At 36.3% G+C, this 24,711-nt stretch overlaps 1 protein-coding gene across 8 annotated transcripts in view; it reads left to right on the top strand.

Annotated features, from left to right (window-relative positions):
* MECOM (MDS1 and EVI1 complex locus) overlaps positions 1–24,711 on the top strand; it is a 568,287-nt gene that overhangs the window by 398,452 nt on the left and 145,124 nt on the right. The window contains exon 1 of one of the 8 annotated variants that reach the window (XM_027112218.1): positions 2,004–2,200. The exons of the other annotated variants lie outside the window; for them this stretch is intronic. The gene's annotated coding sequence lies outside the window, so the exon portion shown is untranslated. Of the gene's footprint in view, positions 1–2,003; positions 2,201–24,711 lie in introns of those variants that run through there. 8 annotated transcript variants of the gene reach the window in all.

Raw genomic sequence — 24,711 nt, forward strand, 5'->3', positions numbered from 1 at the left:
GGCAGTCCAGATGGTTTCTCCAGGAGAAAGTAGCCAGCAGTTAAGAAAACAAAAACAAAAAATATGTAGGACGCTTTGCCCTATTGTCTTGGCTCCCTTGACCTGGTAAATATGACCCAACTCATTAGGACAGACCTTGACAGAGGAAGTGTTGGCCATGGTCGCTCAGTATTTCAACTTGAAGAATTTTATTCATTAATGCTAAAGTAGACAGTGACTGAGATTTGGGATTCCAAACCCCAGATACCACATTGTCAGTGTCCAGTGTGTGGCCTCAGTCTTATCTATAAAATAGGAATGCTAAAATGGTCACTTTATTGGTTTTTTTTTAAAGTGTTAAATGAGATTAAACATGTGGGTACATTATGAAGGCACTTTTTAACTGAAAACAGATAATAGTTGATATTATTAATCTTAAATACCTCCATGTGACTTGATAGGTTTTAGAATTCTTTAGGGCAGTGGAGGTGCTTAAATTCTTTGTGTAAAATTTTCATTTTGTGACTTTGAATGAATGACATAGTCATATTGATCACTCCCCATTAACAGAAAATTGGTATGGGTATACTCAGAGCTGCTAGACAAAATCCCTGAAGTAAGTGTCATCTAAAAGGTGAGCTAGTACAACGTAACCAAAACAACAGTGACAAAAGGAAAACAAAAAAAAACCCAAAAGCAATAACTACAGCAACAAACTCAGAAGCACAAAGGTCAGAGAAAGGAGCCAAGAAGGATTTGGTGAAGGGATTGGAGCAGGAGAGGTTAATCCTTGGTTTAATATGGCAATCAACTCAGCAGAGTTCAGGAGAACAACAATGGAGATACCAATGGATTTATCTTTTTTAAATGAGCAACTGGAACTAATCTATGGCTTAGGCAAGTTGCCTTACTTCCCTGGGCTTCAATTTCAAAGCTGTGAGAAAAAGGTGATCGTGAGTAAATAAACTCTAAACTACCTCCTACCACTACACTCCGGTTTTTACGATCTTTCTATGATTCTACCCCAATGTATTTGTCATGAGTTTCTAAAATCTACTTTTTCTTTTAATGCATTCATTACCTCTGTTTGCACATGGTAGTTGCCTTCTTGTGAAATAAGATATCAAGATAGGCATGTATCAAAATACAATATATATTTGACATCTCTAAAGAAAGTAGAAGCAATTATCCACATAATTCAGGCAGCTGTTCCACAGTTCACTGGTCTTACCTGATGGTGGAGAAAAAGCCAAAATATTATGTGATAGAAGGAAAAAAGGGAAGGGAGAAGAGAATAAACCAAGGTCTTTCTTTAGAGAAGTAATCATTTTCACCCTTCTTGGCGGAGTTGCCATGGTCCCCAAATCGGAAGAATTAGTATCGAAAAATTGCGCAAAAATCGGCCTACACGAAGTTTGGGGATTTTTCTTCAATGAGGCCCTGAATAAAAACCTTAAGATTAAATATAGCTGACTAGCCTCAGTCTAACACTGCATAGAATAAACTGTTACTCCAACACAAATACAGAGTGGTAACAGGAGATTGATCAACTTTGGTAGAAAATTTCAGCTTTGATGCCAGAAATTCAAAATTATCCTGGCAGAGGAGAAGGATACACTTAATGTTTTCTGGATGAAGCATGTAAATTACCTCATTCTTAAACATTCCCTGGAGGCCATTATTATTTTTTTATCCATTCCCAAGTATTACTCACAAAGTGGTGGAAAGGGATGACCAATTTCTTAAAATGCTCTTGACAGTGTTTGGTGTTTATAATGTATATTGTAGCCTTAGCTGAAGGCCAGGTACATTTACACCAGGCTATTTATACTTCTCTAGCTTTGTTCTGTTCTTTTTCCTTTCCTTTCCTTTCCCTTTTTCCTTCCTCCCTCCCTCCCTCCCTCTTTCTTTCTTTCTTTCTCTCTTTCTTTCATCATGGATATCATTTTAATTCATTTTTTTAAAAACAAGCTCTAACATCTTATGAGTCACTCGTCTTACATCCATTATCACCGTGCTGGCCGTCTCCCTGGAAGGCTGCCATGAAGCAGTCTCTGCCCAGCTCCAGCTCTTCCTGCCCTAGGACTTATTTCAGGAGAATCAACATCTTGGCATCTTGGAAGTTAGATGGCTGTAAGCCTGCTCTGATGGGACTGGGACCCTTGGAAATTACAGCTCCGTTTCCACATCTGTAAGATCCTGGAAATGAGGGTATGAGAAGGTAAGAGCAGGGAGCCTCGACACTCTCTTCCATCTTTCCTGTCCTGTGGTTCAGAGCTTACCTTTCTGAATTTCCTTCTGCTGATGCCTGAGCATATCTGCTGGATCCAGCTTAAAACACTTTGATGTCAACATCCAACAACTCCCCGAGTGGAAACATGTCTCCTCTTAGACTAGTTCCATCTTCTGCCAACTTGAAATCTGTGCTATTGAATCCATTTATTTTCCTCTTACATTCTCTCAGTAAATGTCATGTCCTGTATAGCACTTGATTCCTTAAAATCACTGTTAGAAATATTTGATCAAAGAGTAAAATCATATGTTGGTGCTGGAATGTGTATGCCACTGAATTACTTTTATTTCAGGACAACTTATATATAACCTGGAATTTTAAGTTCAGTAGAACAGGCAATGTATTTGTTTGGAGGGCAGGACCATTAAAGTCAACTATTTTTTTTCTTGTTTGAATTGGATAAGATTGTACTATGTCCTTTACGTCACAGTAGCACCCTAGTGGTTATCATATTGCATTAGTTACATGAGTTTTCAGGGAACATTATACAGTATATACTGCCTCCAGTAAATACACCAGTCATGCTTATGGTTACATAGTCAGCGCCAGGAAATTTAGGATGACATTCCCTGCAGGTTAGTAATTCTACCCATTATTTATATTGGTTTGATTTGAAACTAGATGAGGCTAAGTATTTTTGAAGAGTTTTCTGACAGAATTCTAGAAAAACTAGAGAATGAATATTTAAAATGGGTTAAATATCTTTGGGTTTTCTTTTTGTTCGAGATCACCTAAATTGTGTCATAAAGTCAAATTATTGAGAAAGTCAGGAGAGGACTTATGCGGAACGTAAGATACAAACACATCTCGTCCGTAAATTGAAGCCACTCATAAATAAATGTCTGACTTGGGTGTGCACTTACAGCCTGCTCCAGGGAAACAAAATTATCCCAATTCTTAAAAAATGGAGAAAAAAATTAGTAATGAGGCTGTGACAGAGGAGTTGAAGCAGATGTGGAAATTGTGGGACATCATCTTGGCAGTTGAAGTAAGCTTACCAGCTGGATGTCTTCTGAAAGTGGGAATTTATCACGTTTAAGCCACAATACAGAAGTCAGGGCTTGAAAATGGTTGTCATAACAACACAAGATTTTGATGCAAACACTAGACAATTGTAATTAATTTGACCAATAAAGTCTGTGCCGCCATAGCAAATTAGGACTAGATTATTTTGAGCTTCTAAACTAACATCTTACTTCCAAGGAGATCAAACTGTTTCACATCTTCTAGCCTATTTACCTCAAGAGGAAATAGAAAAATAAAGAGGCTGATCATCTAGGCTTCCCCTGAGCTACACCATTTTGTTTTGTTTAATAATCTACAACTACCTACGTCCCCCCGTGAGAGGGTCCCTATACCTAGTGTCCAAAAGAGGCAATACAAGCACAGAGAAAAACCAGATTCTGCAAGTTTGTTCGTTCGTTTTGGCAGTTTAGGTATGGTATCTGACTAGGAAGGATTGCATGGGCTTCTAATGTATAAAAGGGATACTACTTAGTTCACAGGATTGGTGTGTTAAGTGAGATATTGTGTTGGTTTTGTATCCTGGGCACTTGGTGGATATCAGCTTTCCTTTCTCCTCCACTTAAGCTGTTTGCTTCTCTGTCAATTATGAAAACCATTGCAAGCAATGTGAAGAATTAGTAGCTGTGTGACCATGGGCAAATTATCTAAACATGAAGGAGTTGGATTATCAGGGAAGTCAAATAGGTTTCAACTCTCATGCATCCTTTGCTTTGGTAGATCTCTGATCCTTTGGACAGTTTCAGAAGCTGTGATCTGGCTCCATGGTCTGCTAACAGCAAAGCTAGCCACGCATTGTGAGGAGAGAAGGACACTCGTGGGTCCTGGTTTTGCCATTGCTGGACTAGGTGAAGTTCAAGACTACACCTAGAGCTCTCATTCTGCTCTCCTGTTTGCATCATTTATCAGCCTTCTCTGTCCACTTACAACTTTTTTCATTGCTCTGGAACATTCTAAGTCTTCTGGAATGTTTTCCAAAAGCTTTTTTTTTTTTCTTTCCTCATTTTCCTTATGATACTCAATAGATATCTCAATAGATATCTTTTTTCCTTTTTCATACCTTATGTGAGGATTTATCTGAAAGTAATATTATCATGTTTGTCAAGAACATGAAAATTTGGGAAAGTAACATTCAATGTGATTTCTTAATATTAAAAATTAAATGAAATGCACAAAAATCATTTTGTTTCTGAGGTAATGTGCTATTAAAGTGGTGGAGTCACTATTAGAATAAACTTAAAGAGGGCAAGAACTTTGGTCATGAAGAGTGTCCAGAACAAAGTAGGTGTTTATCAGCATTTGGTGAATGAACAAATAACTGTCTGCTGAATTGGGTTAGGAGAGACTCTTGGAACATCTCTTGGCTTGAGAATCTCAGACAGTGACCTCACCACTCTAACAGCACATTGTCTCAGAAACAAAAAAGAAACCAAGTTGAATAATACTTTCCTGAGTTTTCGTGATCTTGACAAACATGGTAATATTACTTTCAGACAAACTCTCATATAAGGTATGAAAAAGGAAAAAAGATATCTATTGAGATATCTATTGAGTGTCATAAGGAAAATGAGAAAAATGACTTTTGGGCCAGAGTAAAAGCTGAAAGTTGGTTCCTAGGTTTAGAGGCCGAGTCCTTTGATGATGGGTTGATGAAGGGATTGCCTTCCTGGAAAGGTATTTGGGATATGCTAGATGACTCATCACACGCATAGACCTCAGCCTTTCTTTTGCTTCCCAATGACAGCTTCTGGTTGATTTCAGATGTTCACTCCAAGATTTTCACTTTCTCCTTCCTGAAAGTTAGTGCTATAACATAGTTGTAACTTAATGGCCATGGGAACTCAGAAGAGAGAATTTGAATTGATACAAAAATGGCATCACACAATAGTTATGAGGAATAACTTATATATATGATTTTGACAAGAAATTATTAAATATATTAGAGGAATTACAGTGTCATTATTCTTTGGATCATCACAATATAACTCATCACTTATGCTATCGGATTCAATTCAACTTAATCTGATAAGAATGTATTGGGTGCCTGCCATGAGCCTAGCTGTGTAAAATATGGCTGGGCTACAAAGTATAAAATGGGATGAGGGTAGGCTGTCTGTTTGCTTCTTTGTTAGGGTTGCTTTTCTAAATACGTTTATATTGAATTTATATATTGGCATTAAGTTGTATTAAGCCATTCTAAAAATTATCACTGCTTTTTTCTTCCTGGGAAAAATGTTCTGCAAATATATAAATTCAAAAAAGAATATGAAGTATACACTGATGTATTCCATAAGCAATAAAGTTTCTGAATAAATATATAATACATAAATCTGTGTCTTTCTATCATGAAAATATATAACTTTAAGGTCCTGATAATTAATTTATTTCTTACTGGTGTATATTCCAAACAATTTTTAGAAAATGAAATATAATAGCTAAGGAAAGAAAGAAACAGCAGTTGCTCATTTTACAAATGGATGATGAGAATTCCTTTTGTGAAATGCTGAAGAGACGTTTCTTGCCCCTCTCATTCGTCAGCTTTGGTAAAGTTCGTTTTTTAAAATTCAAATTCTGTCAGTCATTGTCTAGGTTCAGACAGACTCACAAAGGAATATTTTTTAAAAAATTGTGGGCACTTTTGTGAAGTTGAAGTTTCCCACCAAATTCAAGCCTCTTGGCATTGGATTAACATATTGTGTTCATGTTCACATTCATTTACACTTGGCAGATTGCGACTTCCTGTTTTGAGGGGGGGAAATGCTAAAAACCTTTAGTTTAAAAAAAAGCTGAAAAACTTCTAGTTTTAAAAAAGACTCACAAGGCTTTTGAATGTCAAATGGCTCTTAGAGAAAAGTATTTGATGAGTTAAGTGTAAAAAAATAAGAAACATATGGATTAAATTTCACTGAAAATGCACATGGGCTTAAAAATTAAGGGAGAAAGTACTTGGCAAAATGTGGTTTTGGTTTTGCCAAATCCAGAGTTTGAAAATAGATTAAGACATTGAACAAACCCAAACCATACCTGGCTTTAGCCATCTGCTAGCCTGCCATCTACAAAAGCCTTCTGACGAGGCCAGGCCTTTATAAAACTGTTGATGACACCTGAATTTGCCATGTGGTGTCGTTTAGTGCCTCTGTAGGCCAGCTACCTAGAAGGTGTAAATTCACAGCCTCAAACGTTGTTAACAGATTTGTTGTGACGATACTTCTAAGTGTAAACTGTTAATAAGGAAGGAATTAGTCTGAGACATGACTATTATTAATTCAATGGATGTTATATTTAAATATACAAATTAAGTATTTATAAAACTATACATGATAGTTGTAAAGGTTAAACTTTACAAATATATATCAAATTTAAATATTTGAATGTTACTATATTTAAATATTTGTATATCAAATTTAAATATTTGAATGTTACTATATTTAAATATTTTACTATACTGTAGTGCAGAGTTATTAATAGTAATACGCCCTTGGGCATATCCCATAAATCTCCACTTTCTGATCTACTGAAACATCTCTTCTGTTCTCTTCTGATGCCTAGCATTTAGAGCATTTATCATGGTAATCTCCACGTATGTCTTCTCTCCCCTCTCAAACTTAAAATTGACTTTGTGAAGAATTTTTGTCTGATTTGTATTCTTACGTGTCAAAGATATCTAGACTAGTATATCTATCTAAATAAAAAACTAGATGAAATTTATTGCATGTAAGGATAAATATCTTACAAAATATTTTGATACAATCTTAAAAATGAACTATTACACTATTCTGTCCAAAGCTATCTCTTCTAAGTTTCTTATAAGTTTATAAATAGTGTAATTTTATATTTGAGTAAAACTGATCTACACCCACTTCTGAGCAAGAACAAGTTTATAATAAATTCCAACATCAAAATCTCAATTAAATAAATGTATATCAAAGACTATACAACAGGTATGCTATACATGATATACGTGGTTTGGGTTGTCTTTTTTCCTCTGCTTCTTCAAAGACAGTGTAGCAATAAATTCATATGCTAAGTAATTAGAACTCCCCTGAAACACACACATGCTCCCACAGTCAACAAGGCTTTTAATAAATTAGTACCACTTCACTATGCAAGCAGTAGTATGATGTGCCTACATTTTAATTGCACACATATTCAAAAGTTCCACATCTCTCTGTAGTGCTGACCACATTTCATGCCGGAGACACTTGGCCAAGACTCGATTCATATGTCCTACAGGGTTACATATGATGTGGCTCCTCTCCCACTGGGTTACACAGGATATGAGCTGGATCCTGGCGGCTTCTGAAGCAAGAATGAGAGAAGCTCTTGTGAAGTGAATTTAAAGAGAGAGAAAAAACCTTTCTCTGGCATTGAAGTCACTGGAAGTTTGGCATGTCTAACTGGGAGTAGACCTTGGCTCACAGAACTGAGAGATAGCTAAACAAAGATTTGTTCGATTTGATAAACTCCCTGGCTGAGACTGCCTTGCCAACTTTCTTTCTAAAGCAACTTTTCACAGCTGAATTATAAAACCTTGAAAATCAAGGGTTTGTAATGGAAATGCTGACAGATGCAACTAATGTGAAGTTGTACCAACCAAGCATTGCTATCATATTTTATAACTGTCTGAGAAGCTTTTAGAAAGGAATGGTACATTTGCTTCATGGGATCCATTTCCTTTGCTAAAAACTACCAAATGGCCTCATGGTAGACTCCGTCACACTTAGAACTGTCTTGATACTGTTTTTTAACAAAGAGAAATGTTGAAACTACCAACTTCCTGCGAGGCTTGAAAGAAACTGTTGCCTCACCCTATATTCTGGTTTCAAATTGATAAAGAAAACTCAGACCCTGCCATTGGTGCCTCAGTATTCATTATTTACGTGTCCTTGGAAAACTGTTCAACTTCTTAGCAATTTTACGAAGAAAGATGCTCATAGAGATGAGCCTTCTTGTAACTTTTGACCAAGTAGAAAAATTTACTGTAATATCAAACTGTCCATTGTGGGCCAGTAAGTGAAAGAAAATTTCAATGCAAAGTGTTACCATCATCTTAAAGGTGGTATACGTTTTATACAGATACAGAAGTACTAAGTTCCATTATACATCTTTTTGAATTCTTATTGCTTTTTTGTCGATTCTTAAATTTTATCTAAGGCCAAATATATTTTTAAATTAATTAATTAAATTATTTAATCAATTATTTATTTATTTTTGGCTGCGTTGGGTCTTCGTCACTGCCCACAGGCTTTCCCTAGTTGCGGCGAACGGGGGCTACTCTTTGTTATGGTGTGCGGGCTTCTCGTTGTGGTGGCTTCTCTTGTTGCGGAGCCTGGGCTGTAGGCGTGAGGGCTTCAGTAGTTGTGGCATATGGGCTCTAGAGCACAGGCTCAGTAGTTGTGGCACACGGGCTTAGTTGCTCCGCGGCATGTGGGATCTTCCCGGACCAGGACTCGAACCCGTGTCCCCTGCATTGGCAGGCAGATTCTTAACCACTGCGCCACCAGGGAAGTCCCAAGGCCAGATATTGACCATATTTTATGTATGCTTAAATTAGATTTCATAAACAATTATTGGTTAAAGACCACAGTCTTTGGGAAATAATTACTCACAGAAATAACAAGCTACAGTGTTACTTATCCCTCTGCAATAGCTGATGACACTTGGATTTCTGAGAAAATCAGAAGGTTAAAATATAGTTTACGTTCTAGAAAAATCCGATGGATATCATTTACTCTAATATTCATGAAGGAGAAATGATTGCTCTGGAGGCAAAAGAAGGGCTGCTTGGTCAAACATTTACCTTTTGTTCTTTCATTTTTGCATAAAGGCCTTCACTTGGTTTGTGGGTTCCTCAGCAGAAAGGAGAAGTTACAGTTAACAAATTAATGAAAACCAAGTGATGCCTTTGAAGAATTCTTAAGTGAACCTTAACCAATGCCTTGGGCTACATGTTCAATGTGAACAAAAAAATTAAGGTGAACTGGCCACTGCTACTAAGAGTCAATTGACAGAATGTATGGGTCATTAATTTTGTGTCCTTTGTTTTGTCAGTGTGTTTTCGTGAGGCCTGGTAAAGAAAGTAAAACCACTGAAGCTGAAAATTGTCTGCTCTGTAGCTCATTTCCCCTCCCAGCATGCACTGACCCAAGGGAGTGGGCTTCAGGTCACCCGCCCCCATTTCCCTTCAAAACATTCCTGGCTCCTGCAAGTTTGATAACAGATGCAATGGGTTGGTGGAGTGGTTAATTCTTTGCAAGTTTGTGTTTAATCATATGCAGAGTGTAAGTACCAATAAAAATAAGATGTCCGCTCACACTGTTTTATTGTATTTTTAAAACAAATTTTGAAGGAGGCTCTGTAACCTCAGTTCCAGTCAATTATAGAAGGGGAGAGACTGAAACTTAAATTGCTTGGTTCACCTTCATTCCCTGTTGTGTCATTACACTGTGTGTAATCCCTGAGGGCCACCTTCTGGCTTTTTGCGCTATGAATGAGTGATAGAAAATGCCCATATTACAGGGGTGGTATCCTAGGACTCTGTTTGGCTTTAAACTATGTTTAAAGTCATTGTACCCAAAACGTTATTACTTATCAACAATTCCATAATTCTATATCGATGCAATCCAGACTTTCACATTTTATTACCACATAACTTTATTTAAAAATAGATTCTTAAGGATCAAAGTTCTTAAAAGCTCGTTGCCGTATCAGACCAGATTTTCAAATCTCAGCAACACTTTTACAGCCCTTAAAGTAGAAAGGATACAGATTGGCTTGAATCAGAGTGAACATACCTCTGCCTCGGGCAAGGAGCCAGGGAAGATTTGCAGATCTTAAGCAAGGAATATTTGTAGGTTTTTTGGATTGAATTGTGCATAGTAGTCCAGAGATCATAGAACTGTGTGTTGTTCTGTCTTTTTCTTTGGATATTTATGTCCGTGTGCTTTGCTTATCAGTGGCGCTAGTAGGTGGCACTACATATCAGGTGTAGGGTTTTGAAACAGTCAGAAAAGGTTCTGTTATGGGAGTTTCTCTTCCATTTTTTATAAGCACTCAGTTTTCATTTATTTGACTTGGGAATCAATTTGGTGTTTGTTCATTCATTCATTCACTCATTCATTCAGCAATTATGCCAGGTACATGGGTAGACGTTAGGTAGACAAGGATAAATTAGATAGTCTCTAATTTAAGAAGTCTCAGTTCTGTGGGCTTTCAGACATGTAAATAAATATGATACATTGTAGAATATGTTGGGCGATAGAACCTTTGTGAGAGAGGGGGATCCTGGAACCCTACCCATGGATGAGTCAATGAATGGGAAGATGAATGGAGTTGAATTAGTTTTCTAAGGTTACCATCACAAAATGCCACAGACGGCAAGGCCTTTCTGCTTGGCTTGTGGATGGCCACCTCCTCTCTGTGTACTCACATGACCTTTCCTCTGTGTGTGTGTATCTCTGGTCCCTCTTTGTGCATCCAAATTTTCTCTTCTCCTGAGGACACCAGTCAGATTGGTTTAGGGCCCACCTTAATGAGTCACTTTAGCTTAACCACTTTTATAGACCCTATCTCCAGATACAGCAGCCACATTCTGAGGTATTGGGTTGGGGTTAGGGCTTCAATATATGAATTTTGGGAGGATGTAATTCAGCCCATAATGGTACTGAAGGAAGAGATGAATGGAGAGAGGTCAAATAAATATGAGGCAAAAGGGTATTCCCTGAATAATGCTTAGGAATGCATTCTTGAACATGTTTTACCATGTGTAGAAACAACTCTAAGACCAAGAATTCATGCAATGCAAACTGAGAGATAGATTTAGCAGTTTTCTATTTTATTGGATAATTGCACATCTACTATATGCAAATCACTGAGCTAGGCTTTGCTCCAGGAGAACACAAGGAAGTAACCAAAGCAAATCATTTGGGGGTTGCCAATCTGTAGAATTTTAACATCTTCATCAGAGGGTCTCAATTCTAGCTACACATTATATTTACCCTCATAGATTTGGATTAATGGGTTTGGAGTAGTTTTCACAAATAATTTTAATATGATTCCAATGATGTTAAATGGTTTAAAATTTGTTAAAAATTCTGAAAGCAAACTTAATAAAAATAATAATAGCTAATATATTATTTTTATGCTGCGTCAGGTATTATCCTAAGCTCTTACATGTATTATCTTAATAATCTTCATAATGATTCTATGATGTAGGTATGATTATAATAATTCTCATTTTAAAGATGAGGAAATTGAGCAGCTCAGTAGAGCAACTGGTGAAAATCACCTAGCTGGTATCATATTGATTCAAGCTTTGGTTTAATTTTATTCCATCACATTTTTAACAGAGCAATTTAGAGAAAAATATATTTTGTGTAGTCAGCCTTGGTGTCCCAAAATTCAGTTTATATATACACCAGTAAGGTTTTTGTTTTTTTTTAATATCTCAGTGTCAAAAGTACTATAGCATATCCATCACATTTTAGTCCACATTTTGGGGGTTGTGAGCTAAGCACATAGTGTTTAATAAATGTGTATTGTCTAAATTGCTAATAAATTTTAGAAATTCTTTTAAGGATTTACAATGTCACAATGTAACATTGTTACATTGTAACAGTGAGTCTTGTACATTTCATTATATGCTGTTACATTGTTATAGTAAAGTCCTTCGTTAATCCTGGAATACAAAAATCAGGTAGTTAGCTTTTCTTCCATACAAGGATCTTTTTAAATGCTAGACAATTGCCAGAGAAATGGGTATATGTTTCCTAATGTTATTCATAGGATCTGGAGCTAGAGCACTAATAAACAAAGAACTGGCCCTATGTCTTTCCTATGACGAGAGAGCTTACTGCAAAGAACAACAGCAATAGGAAGCAGACACATAGGAGGAGAGGTAAACACTTGAAAAGTGTACATGCACTGTTTTAGTTAATAGATGGGATGATTTACTTACGCTTTATAGTATGTGATAGCATTTAACATATTTCTAAGGGTGGTAGGCTTGTGTGCTGCATTCTAGTAAAGGGATGCTGTAACAGCTGTGGCTTGGGATGTACCTGTCCATGGAGCCTCTTGCCTTCCACATCAGGCGTCATCTGCCAGATAAAGGGCTTGGGAATGTTGTGTAAACATAGTCCGAGCCTGAGACTGCCAGCCTCTCTTTCGCACCATTTTGTATCTATGTAGCTTACAGTGTGTTTTTCTAGGGGATGAAATAACTCGTTCAATGGCCTTCATTATTTATCAAAGCAAAAAACTGTTTTGTTCATCTGATAATGCTTTTAGAGAAAGAGTAGTTTTAATTTTTTTTTTCAGTTAGGCTCAAAACTTTCCCCTACAATATGGATTATTTTTGGAAAATATTTTAATTGTATGGTTGCTTATTATCAATAAATCAGGCTAGGGGTCAGTATCTAAGAATGTTCAATTAACTCCAAAGAGAAACGTTCACTTTTATTTGGGGAAAAAGTCTTGGCAGACAAGTGGGGAACTACCAGATGGCGAAAGCTGTGCCTCATGGATTATAAGTTTTTCCCTCTCTTCTTATGGATGTCTTAAGCTGAACATGTTCCATCTGTCCACTCTCAATAATGAATAGCGACTTTTTTATTGTAAAGGTAACAAATTCCATATAGGATAAATTAATTCAAGCATATAATGAAATGTACAAGACTCAGTGCTCTGTACTGTGTAGATTTTGAGGATTATGTGGGGAGGTGTGGAAATCCAACACAATTTCTAGAGCAAAGCATATTTCTACCTGGGGAAGGCATTTAAAAAATTCTCTTCCCAGACCTCAATTTTGTTCTCCTCTGAGGGATTAAAAATCTGAGTGATCGGTTGTAGGTATTGTTTGAATCTGACTTACCTTTTAAAGTATTAGTTTTATGAAAATAATCATTTAAAACTAACTAATTTCCTATCTCCCACAGTAAGTTATTTTCCTGTCACACAAGTAAATAACCGAAGAGCTCTAGGCCACCTTTCGTACGTGCTGACTACTGTCTAAATCCAGCTTGTCATATGTAATATGTAAATAAGTTTTAAAATTTCTTTATTCATAGCTTTGGTGTTTTTGAGGCTAACTCCTCTGGTTTGAATTTTTTCTTCTATCTTGTGGCAAGGATGGTGGTTTTTCTATATCTAAACACCAGTATTCTGTTGCTTTTTACATATTTCATTATTGATGCTATTATTATTGATAACACCTACACTTTAAAATAATAACAACAGATATTATTTAAGTTTTGCATATTTTAAATAATTTTGGCAGGACTGAAACTTTCTTCTGTCTCTTGTTAAATGGGTGCCCCAAACACTTCCAATGGAAAACCAATAAAAGAGTCATACCATTCTTTTATTGTTTAAGCAGGATTAAAATTTAAGCAGCTGTTTGGCCTGGTTACTACATGTATTTTTAAAGCCTTGTGTTTTTTTGGGGGGCGGGGGTGGGCGTTGTATATGTCAACTATTTGTGGCAATATGCTTTGAAATGCTGACTCCTTAAATAGCTCAAGACCCTTGGTTTTAATTTCTGTTGTGACAGTCTTTCCTTTCTGTGAATATTTTTTTGGTCCCCCTTAAATCTGGAATTGGAAGTTACTCTTTTTTTGCTTACAGATAATTGAAACCGACCAAACTTGTTAAAGTCAAAACCAACAACGCCAGGCTTTATTACACGCTCCCATGTTTGGTCACAGACTCTGGTAGATTCTGCAAATGGCACAATTTATGCAGTGGCATGTCAGAAACTTAATGCTGTGATTTTCCTCTTCCTAATGGAGAATTAAGAGTCTAAAGGGCCTGAGCTGTTCACATGGACTGAATCCCCACGGCTTGGGTGCAGAGGTCTCGCAAAAATGTAGTAAGTGAGAAGGAGAACAAAGATTCTTAGTTGGAGGGGAAAAAAATTGGATCGCCTGTGGCTGAGAAGCTGAGGGGGACAGGTAGGCACAGTGGGGTGCAGGATAATGAGGCACATGGCAAATGTGATGCACAGATGTGAAGCCAACTGTAGCTCCGGCTCCCAAAGTTGTGCATGCCACAGCGCCATGCCTGGGGGCTATGTCTACACCAGAACATTTGGAGCAGTAAACGACAGCAACATTAGGTTCAAATTAATCTATTACTCCAGAGCTGTGAAATGTTGGTTGCTTGTTTCAGAATTACATTGCCTGTGGGTGAAATGTTTTAGGTAGATTTTAATGCAAGCTCATGGCTTGCTGAGGAGATTAAGAGGAGAAAGGGAAATTAGAACAGTTAGGAGAGTTGCAGAGGGGCACATTTCTGGTTAAAGTATATGAAAAAGTATCACATATTTCACGGGCAGGTCTGGTCTCCTGTTGGCCACCTGCTGGGACTGAAATATCCCACATCGTAATGAAGGCAGGTTTGCAGAAGTCTTGTAAATACTTGAGCCCTGCAATTGAAGAAGGCAGACAAAGGCGGCTTTGGGGTCTCCTGGAGACTTTTGAGGGTTAGACCTGTCAGGCGGGTGCTCCAAATGAATTTGGTAATTTATTATTCTGTACTTGTTAAGTGGAACATGTAAAATTTTGCGTTTTGGTTTTTACCTTATGAGTTTAAGTAAACTCCCCAGTATCGGGTAGCCTCATGACTCTTCAGAGTATGTTACAGAATCACCTTGTCCCCCTCCCTCTGCCCTGGTTCCTTCACTGATATTGGCAGGTCCATTTTCCCAAACCTGTGTGGGACTCCAACCCTATATTCTTCCAAAGTGGAAAAACTAAACCTTGAATTAACCTGGAATTTTTCTGTCAATTAAATAGAGTTTATTCTATCAGAATGGGGAAAAAAAAATGTTTGGAAGTATCTATAAAGAATTTTTTTTTTACAATATTGTAGTTTTTCTTATAAAAACACTTAATTGAAATGCCTAAGAGCTGCCCAGCACAAAAGTCAATAAAACCCTAGAATAGAGTTTATAAGGGTTGTCTATGTACATAATTAAATCCTTCAGGCACTTTAAAACTTTGCAAAATAAATGGTTATGCAAGAATAGCCTGCTGAGAGAAGAAATGCTTGTATCAGCTTTAACCAGCTGCCCTGTGTTCCATGTTCCTGGGTTGGAATGAGAAAGCTATTAGAACACTGGAAGATTGCAAGCCACATACAAATCATCTTTGTTACTGACACTTGGGGGAGTACTTTATAGTGGCTGTCAAGACCAATACAAAACATGGTTTGTGCCTGAAAAAGTCAAGTGCCATTATTTAAGAAGAAGATGTTAGTAATCCGAATAACTGAACAACATCCAGGATCTTCATTGAGTTGAGCTGCTAGAGAAGCAGATTTATTACTGGGTCTGACTTAAGTAAATGAACATGGAGGTTTGCATTCTAGATTTGATGGAATAACAAAGGTTAGTTACTTGCAATGATCTATGCTGGAAAAGGAGTAAAAGGGGGAGAACTGTATTGAGATTCCATTTCCCCGTTCTCTGGGGAATACTATTGAGGGGATGGGATTATTATGGGGGGCAAAGGAAGGAGTGCGAAGAAAAAAGAAAAGGAAAGCAGTCTAATGAATGTAACCAATAGAAAAATTGTAGGTTTGTTTCTCTCCCTGGCCCTCAAAGTTATGATAAATGATAGCACAAGGAAAAGATAACCTACCATGAGAGTAGGATCACCAAGGCCAAATACTAAAACTCCCAGCTGACTGGCCCATACACTGCAGCCTCTGTTCGTGTTTATTTTTTCTGCTCACTCTTGGTTTCGTCAATCAGTATGATAGACGATAAGTCCTGACTAGAGCAGCCCGCGTCCTGCTCTCTCACGGTGGGTAGCATGTTGTGGTTGGCGCCAAGCAGTCGGAGGATCGCCCGCATCAGGAGCACCAAGGGGATGAGGTTCCGAGCAGTCTTCCAGCAGCCGGCTCCTTGGAGAATAGCAAGCAGGGGCGTTATCAGCCGAGACTGGAGTTGCCAAGAAACTGACCACACATTAGTAGCTTTGTTTGGGTAGAGTCTAAAGGGGCTGTAGCTCACCGACTTGAGACACTTTCTGTTAAATCATCCCTGGCTTTAAGTGTTAAAAGAAAGCTTGTTCAAAAAGAAACCATGGGCTGATTGCCGCAGGCAGTCCTATGACAAGGATCCTGAGTTAGGGATTTGTGGAATTACTGTGCCGTGAGGTGCAGACGGACACCAATTTAAAAAGAAAACTAGGAAGAAGACTCCTTCCTTGGGTCTGCCATTCACTTCTAAAGAAACTATCTCCTAATGTGCAGAACGATGTTAAAATGCCTTTAAAGGAAATCTGTGCACACAATGGGGAGCTTTAGCTAGCTGGTGACATATGAAACACTGCTCGGTTAGCCAACAGCTCATCAGATAAATGGAATTTCCTGAATGCTATTCACAGATCACTAATGTTGTTTATCTACTCTCTCAGCCCTAATACATTTTTACATTTCATTCTAGAAGAAGAGTTTCACTTTATTTCACTCATTGGAAACTTTTAGAAAAATGTTAGTCTCACTAATTTTGTTTTAAAAATTCATTTTGTAGAAGCTCGAGACTGTGAAAAAAATCCAGAATGTCCTGACTTGATTCACTGAAGTCGCCAAAGTGAAATTCTTTTGATATCTTGTGATGCAACATTGGTCAAACATTTCCTGTTCAACATTTTTTTCCTAGGTATTAGTGGTTCTTTTCTCAAGAACAAATGTTTCGGAAATCTGGTGCTCTCTATTTTTGTAGGAAACTTCAAATAAGTGATCAGCCCACCTTCCCCCCAAAGTAATGCTTCTTGATAGAAAAAGCAAGGGAAATTTGACAGTTCTCTCTGTGTAGATAATTTTTCTCCTTTTTAGAAGTTACGCGAATGCGTTAAGGAGGGTCTCCCCTTACCTTAAGGTATATTCCATAAACACAATGAATACTTTCTGATTATAACTTTTTATACCTGGTGTTATTACTTATAACTGCTGATGTATGTTAAGGTGAAACTTAACACTGGAATATTAGTTTTATTTCAGTTAATTATGTTACTAAAGGCTCATGAACCCAAAGATTTAGGGTTGGTCTGTTTCTAGTTATCCTGCCAAGTTTTTTACTTGATGGAGGGGGTCTGTTTCATTCTACTTGGCCTCTCCACCTTTGTAACCCCTGGTTTCCTCTTTTCCTGAATCACAAGTTTACGTTCTCCCCTTCTGTGAGAAGATTGAACGCTTATTCAACTCCAAAATGACTATGGTCACAAAATATCAACAGTGATTTTAATAGATCTTTGCCTATCAAAATATTGTTGCTGAATAATAGGGTAAAGGTAGTGTGGCTGCTGATAGGAAGGAATCTGACTATTAATAAAAAGCAGACAAGGATCTTGAAACAGTACTTCCACTGTTAAAATTTAGACACTTTATATTACTTTATTTAGTGCAACACCTGCAGCTGCTCACATTGCTGGTGGCTGAAATAATCCAGGTCCGCGCGGAGAGAGTATTACAATTTCATTGTGCTATTTGTGCTTACTGTTTAAGCCTTTCTCACAGGAGAAGGCATTAGCTAAGTGTACAGTAGATAGTAAAAAGGGGGATTGGGGCTCATCTGTTCCCCTTAAATCTAATAAAATCTCCCTTTGTAATTAGTATTTGACTTCTTCTCTACCACTGGCTGGCACCTGGAGGTGGGTGGTGGCACAAACTGGCATCTCTTGAAGTTTTATCAAATGTCCCCACGTTTCACCGTTTTATGGATTATGCCCTCTTCTGAGCCTTGGAAACAGTACACAGTTCCTAAGATCGGCTTCTGCAGATGCTGTAATAGATGTTTGCGCTCTCAACCCCAGAAAGAGGGTGCCTCATTGTAAGGCGATAGTAACGAGCGATTCTTCATCTTTAATTGATAGCTTAACTTAGGTTTCAGATGGGTCCCTTTTAGTGATGCACTAGTTTACTTTTGACCAAAAATGCTGATAACCATGGATCCAAGGGCATAGTCTATAAAAAGTTCAAGTTAAGCAAATTTCTACTTTAGGCAAAAAGATCTAGTGGAGGGTTTGGGGGCGTGCTGTAGGCTAAAACCAAGCCAGGGGTAATTTCTTCCTCATCTATGTTGGAACAGCTCAGAGTTCAGGGGGATTCATACCCTTTTGACTTTAATTGCTCTGGGCCCACTGAGGCAAAGAAATGGTGCTCTATTTGTTTTGGGGTCAAAGAGGCAACCACAAAGGCCTTCAGAATATTTTCAAACATTTGGGGGAGATAAACAGTTTTCAGGCATTTTATAATCATAAAACTAGTTTCTAGATAGTTGTCTAATTTCCTAAACTATGCTTGCTGAAGTTTATTTGGTTATTGAAACATTAAGCTTAACCAGTCATGTTCTTTTTACTTTATGAAAATGTAGACAGGAAATTATCAGCAAATTGCTCGTTTAGAATTAAAGACAGGAAATGAACTTCAGCAGTTGAATTCTTGTAGTAAAAAGCTTCTACCTAAAGCAGAAGTAAAGCCAGCAAACCTTGCTTTTGTTTTTAAGTCTGGACTTTGTTATATCAACACAATAGATTTAGATTCTCTGTCCTTTTTCTCCTCAAAATTTCCACGTTGCTTTCTATAGTATCCACAACTGTTTCGGTTAATAATTTCTCCGTAATTTTTAAAATGTAAGTGGTGTTCTATTCTTTACTTATTTGGGAAAATACCATTTCTTGGATTACATTAATACATTAAAGTAGGCTATGACTCAGAAATAGTAACTTTGTGAATTTATTTATTAGGGCATCAAAAAACTTGAATATCTCCTTAAGTTCCCATATTAGTTTTTTATCTGAAATTCCAGAACTTCTTATTTGAAATCTTGATTATATTTTAATATATATTCTGAAATAGTTAATAGTTTTCCCTTCAGGTTAACTTTTGGAGCTATTCTTTTTGACAGTTATTACTTAGATTTTATTCTTTATATGTTATATTGTTAGTATGACCAATATATCAGTGGTATCTACAAAATTATTCCTGTACTTAATTTTCTTTTATGTTTTTGTTTTGCCATTTTTATTTCTCTATATATTTCAAATACTCTAATATTCCTTAAAGTTCCCCTTATTGGTATTACATTATTTAAATAAACCACAGACATCATTCTCCTCCAACAAAATTATTTGTACCATGTCTGACTATTTTGATTACCTTTAAGGAAAAATGAACTGCTTTGGATTAAACAAGAAAGAACCTCAAACTTTAGCCAAACGTTGAACCATTTATTCAACTTAGCTTGAGGAAGTTAGAAAATTCTGGTTTTGTGATTAGTTTAAATTTCACTTTAACAGCAATTCACATCTCTTACACTTCTTTCAGTATTTTGGAACCCATAAAAGGTGAGAATTCCTCTACATTACAAAAATATATGTTATTAATCTGGTATTATAGATTCTTATTACATACCTGTTATGCTGAAGATGTAATATATTCAAATAAGGTTTAAATAAGCATAAGACATTCTTGGTATTTATTTGCTGTTAAAATTTTAACGGCTCAATTATATTAAATTTTAGCATTCATCAGTTTATAATCTTTTGTTAAATGACTAAATGCTGGATGTAAATAGTCATAGTTGTTATTCTATCACCATTTTGAAAGTGAAAACTCACTTTTTTCTTTCTTAATCTTCAAACTGAAATTTCCTTAATTGGAAAGGAAGATCTTATTTAAGAGGAAGTTGACTTTCAATCAGATTTGGTTTTTTGATCAGTTTTATGTCTTTTGCAAACTTTTAAAACAAAGTCCAGGTGATATTCTAGCTAACCTTTGGAAGAGATTGCCTTCAAATTGTTTTATTTAATAATTATTTTGTCCAATAATTATTTTGTCCAGTCCAGTTTTTTTGTTTGTTTGTTTATTTTGTGGTTTCTGTCTGAGTTTTCCACAGTAATCTGAAGTGCATTGTTAAGTTTTAGCTAGAACATTCTTAAGTATAAATTTTTTGTGGTCGTTTCAGGTGGCAAAACATTAAGCTTGGTATTCTCTAATGTTTCATAACTCTTTTCATATCACTGTGAATCTACACTAGTTTTCTATTATATGAATCCAGAAATCTAATGAAAGGAACATGACTCTTCTAATTAGCAAGATGTGTGACTTAAATCTTAAATCTGTACTAGAGCTGGCATTTGAGAATAGTAATCAACATTGATTAATTTTAGAGATTTTTGAGGGGGGTCTTTGTTTTTGTAGGAGAAAAATATCTTAATGGTAAGAGTAATAAAAGTAAAATAAGATGCCAATATTGAAAACCTCAGGATACATTTTAAAGGGTATTGGACTTTTGAAAATTGGGTGAACTGTAATTAAAACTTCAAAATTAGCTAGGAAGATTTACTTTAGACTTTCGCTCTGGTGTGCAATTATGTGAAGTGATGTTTGGAGAGGACACTTGCATTTATGGTAGACATTCTTTTGTTTATTCGACGAGTATTCAACAACTAGAAAATGCCAGATGGTCTTTTTGGTGATGGAGACTCAGCAGTTCCCACAACACACAAATTTCTTGCCTTCATGAAGCTTGCACTCGAGTGGGGAAGGACAGGTAGCACATCAATAAAGATTATTTCAGATGTTAATTAGTGCTACAAAGATAGTGAAACAGTGCTATAGAGAGTGAGCGATTAAGGGTGATCAGATAGCACTTAAATTATACCCAATTTTATATTGAATACTATAGTGAGTTACACAATCTTTATCTAGGTAAAATCTTTTGGTCCCTCTTACAGAATAATTCTGACTCCCGTGTTTGAGTAATAAGATGATAAAATTCAGTATTACTTACATTAAAGGTGTTTCATTTTTTTTTTTAAGGTGTTTCATTTTTAAGTGGAGTAATTTAATTAGTTTTTTTTTAATGTGATCAGACCAGAGGAATATTCTCACAGAAGCGAATTCTGCATCTTTTGCTTATAGCTTAACTGTTGTGAACTATTTTATAATAATTTGATGTATCATGGTCATTTCTTTAAAAAGTTCTTTTTTACCATTTACATATCATCTTAATGGGTATCCAGTTATTTTCAGACATCTTGAAGTGTTTGGTTCTATGTTTCATCTACTCAGACTTAATTCAGGAGGAGCTTCATCCAGATGTTTTGTTTATTTTTTCCCCAATTACATGTATGAGATTTCAGAATTTATGAGATCACAGGTCAAGTGAAAGGTCACAATGGAGAGGTCAAGTGAGAAGCTAGAATTTGCAAAACCAAAGAAATGACAGGACAGTGCCAAATGAAAGGTCGAAAGTCAAGTGACAGACTCAGCGTAGATGAAAGCGAGTGGTATGTTTGTTGAACGTCTGAGCACAGTGAAGTGTCTCAATATTCATGCACACAAAGTCAAAGGTTCTTAACCTCGGAATTCACAATTAATGATCACGTGCCACTTGTTATTGTACAAGTATATGCTACTTATTCACAGAGAAAAGCGCCGTTACATAAATTAAAAAGTGTTTTTGTTCACTGATTATCATCCATCAGGGTTGCCCTTTTCCTATGATAGCTCTTTGAGATACACACAGAGCACCCAATCTGGGAAATTCTGAATAGCTTTTTGTTTTTGTCAGTGTAGGACATATGCACATAGCGTATCATCTGAGATGTGAAAAAGCTTACTTAAAATCAGTCTGGTAGTGGATTTCTTCTCTTATAGACTTCCGATTGATACCTCCATGTGGTTTTACTTCTCCACTTTATTCATTTATTTCTCCGTTTACTCGCTTATTTAACAAATATTCATTGAAAGCCAAGTCATTGTGGTTACTTATACTGCAAAACTCTAAGAGAAAGTTTATTTGTGAAAAAAAGTTTCTGCTTGAAATATTATGGCTGGGCCAGCATTTCCAAGCTTTATGAACTTGCTCAAAATTCCTTGATAGTACTTATTTTTTAAGCCAAATGGTTTGATGCTAGGGCTTCTTAGTGAGAGAGAGTAAATTTTTTGTTATTTGGGGGAACTAAGAATGAAGATATAAAAGATCTCTGTTTTACATGACTACGACATATTATTATCAATTCATTCATTTGTTCTTTCTATAAACAAAATTAATATTTTCCTCTGTCTGCCCTGGTTACAGAAACATAGCAATCTGTAGTTCTAATTTAGATATGTTGTCATTTATCCGTAGAACCTATCACTTTATTTTTGAGGAATAGTAAACACTGTTAATATACTTGAGAGTTGTGTGTGTATTTGTGTGTGTGTGTGTGCCCGCGTGTGTGCATTTGTCATTAACAATAAATGGGTCTTTGGGATTTAGGGGAATTTTGTCAGTGATTTGTTTTATGGGTCAAATAAAGTGACCATTCTTCAAAAGCTAAGTATTTTTATTTCTGTATTCTAGAAATAAAAAGCAACATTTTAAGACAAACTCAAAAAATAAATTAATATGTTAGCGATGTCTAGCTCTAAAAGAGAAATTCACCATAAGAGAATTTGGTTTATATAGAGCCCTGTATTTTTTGCTGATAGAGCCCATTAGGCTGGTAGCTTATTTACAGGTAAAAATCTCACTGATGATCGTAGAAGTTAGTGGAAAATGAATAGGAGTTTAGTCTCTACCAAACTATAAAATCTGGCTTTAAATCATAGAATAAGTACTATCATTGTCCAAAAGCAGTGTTTATTTTTCCTATGTTTTGCCTTTCATATCATTCTCATAAATTTTTTTTAATATATACTTTGAAAAGTTAAGGGCAAGCCCTGAAGGGTGAAATATTGCAAACCAATTAAAAACAACTGAAGTGAGATTCTAAAATACAGGAGTTTTCCAACTCATGAACAATATTTAGAGAGCTGGTTAATTTTAATTCCTCTGGGAACCATAAGTCTGGGCATTAATAGGCTTAGAGTGATAAAAACGGCCATATACTATGCACATATAGATGGTATTGTCAAAAAAGAAGCAATTAGTGGCAAAGAAAGCATAAGTATGTACACATATGGTGAGCAGGTTGAAATGTGAAATACGGCCAAGAATAAGAGCCAATGACAAAAAAGAGGTGGAAGTTGGGCTACTGTTTTAACTTACTTACACAATGGCAAATAAATGATTTGCACACAAACAGATCAACTTAGTGATTGCAAATAACTAAAGGATTTTTAATGTTTCTTAGATTTTCTTTAACCAACATAGAATCTACAGTAAATGGATTCTTTCATTTCCTTCTCTTTCATTTTTCTTTTTTGCTTTTCTTTCTTTCTTTTACTTTTCTTTTCTTTCCCTTTTCTCCTTGTTTTCCTCCTAAATTGCTTTTATATCTCTTATCTCTAGCCTTCCTTCTTTCTCTTCCCATCATTTTCTCAATGACATAATTGACTAAATTGATAGTTTAATTCAATTTGCTTAAAGATACTGAATACTCTTGATGGAATCTAAAATGCTGATTTTTCCCAACCAAAAGAAGACAGCAGAGAAAGGGGCCAGATGACCCTTGACATCATTCCCAGTGATTATCGTTTGGATGGCACAGAGTACCTCTTTGGGGGATGGTGAATGCACAGCTTCATAAGGCCCTTATTTTAGGGCCTGTGTGTCCACCCCAAAAATCTGTCTCATCTTCTTCTTTGTAAAAAATTATACCACAAACACATTTCTGTACGAAGTTGACCCAAAGGGGCACCTTTACGTTTCAGTTTTTAAGTTATACAGCTGTCACTATAAAGTGTAACAGGCAGTTTGTAACCTTATCTACTATGTTATAGATTTTGTGATACTTTCAAGAGAAAGAAGTGGATGTGAAAGGGAAATACATTTAAAAATCTGATAACCAGCAACACATATTTTACTCCTCCAAAGTCAGGAAACAGGGGGGACATGTACAGGTTCATTTCCAGCATGAAAATCGTATTACTGTGACTAATTTAGGTGCAGAATGCGCTTTACAGTGGAAGGTCCTGTAGTATGGAATAAATAGTAATAATTTTTAGTATTATTCTCCATCTTAACCCTGTTTATTTTGGCTAAGATTCTCTTGGGGGATGTCATCTTTCCCAAAACACAATTGACAAAAGCTGGTTTCACTGGCAGAGAAATTAAAAAGACAGTCGAGGGAGGTTTAGAGAGCACTGCAATTAATTCTGTGTGTGTGGAGCTGCTTATCTGCCCACAACTGGGTCTGAGGAAACTCTGCTTAGTATTTATTAGGAGTTGAATTTATATGAGAAAAAAACCAGATGCTCAACTTTGCTACCTATCCTTTTAAAGTTTAATGTGCTGTAAAATAAAAGGATCTGTACAATTAAGAAGAAGGTGCTTTACCCTTTAACATGTGCCAAATGCCTCTCAGCTCCCTTTTCTGCAGATGCTCTCCTGTTTCTACAAAGCACCCAATAATAAGTCCATCTCCAGATGAGATTCTCAATTCCATATGACCCAGGTTGCCAGGATCTAGGCGAAATGA

This window comes from Aethalodelphis obliquidens, unplaced genomic scaffold, assembly GCF_003676395.1.
Source record: "Aethalodelphis obliquidens isolate GAN/ISIS:26980383/991018 unplaced genomic scaffold, ASM367639v1 scaffold1, whole genome shotgun sequence".
In the NCBI taxonomy this organism is placed as follows: domain Eukaryota; kingdom Metazoa; phylum Chordata; class Mammalia; order Artiodactyla; family Delphinidae; genus Aethalodelphis; species Aethalodelphis obliquidens.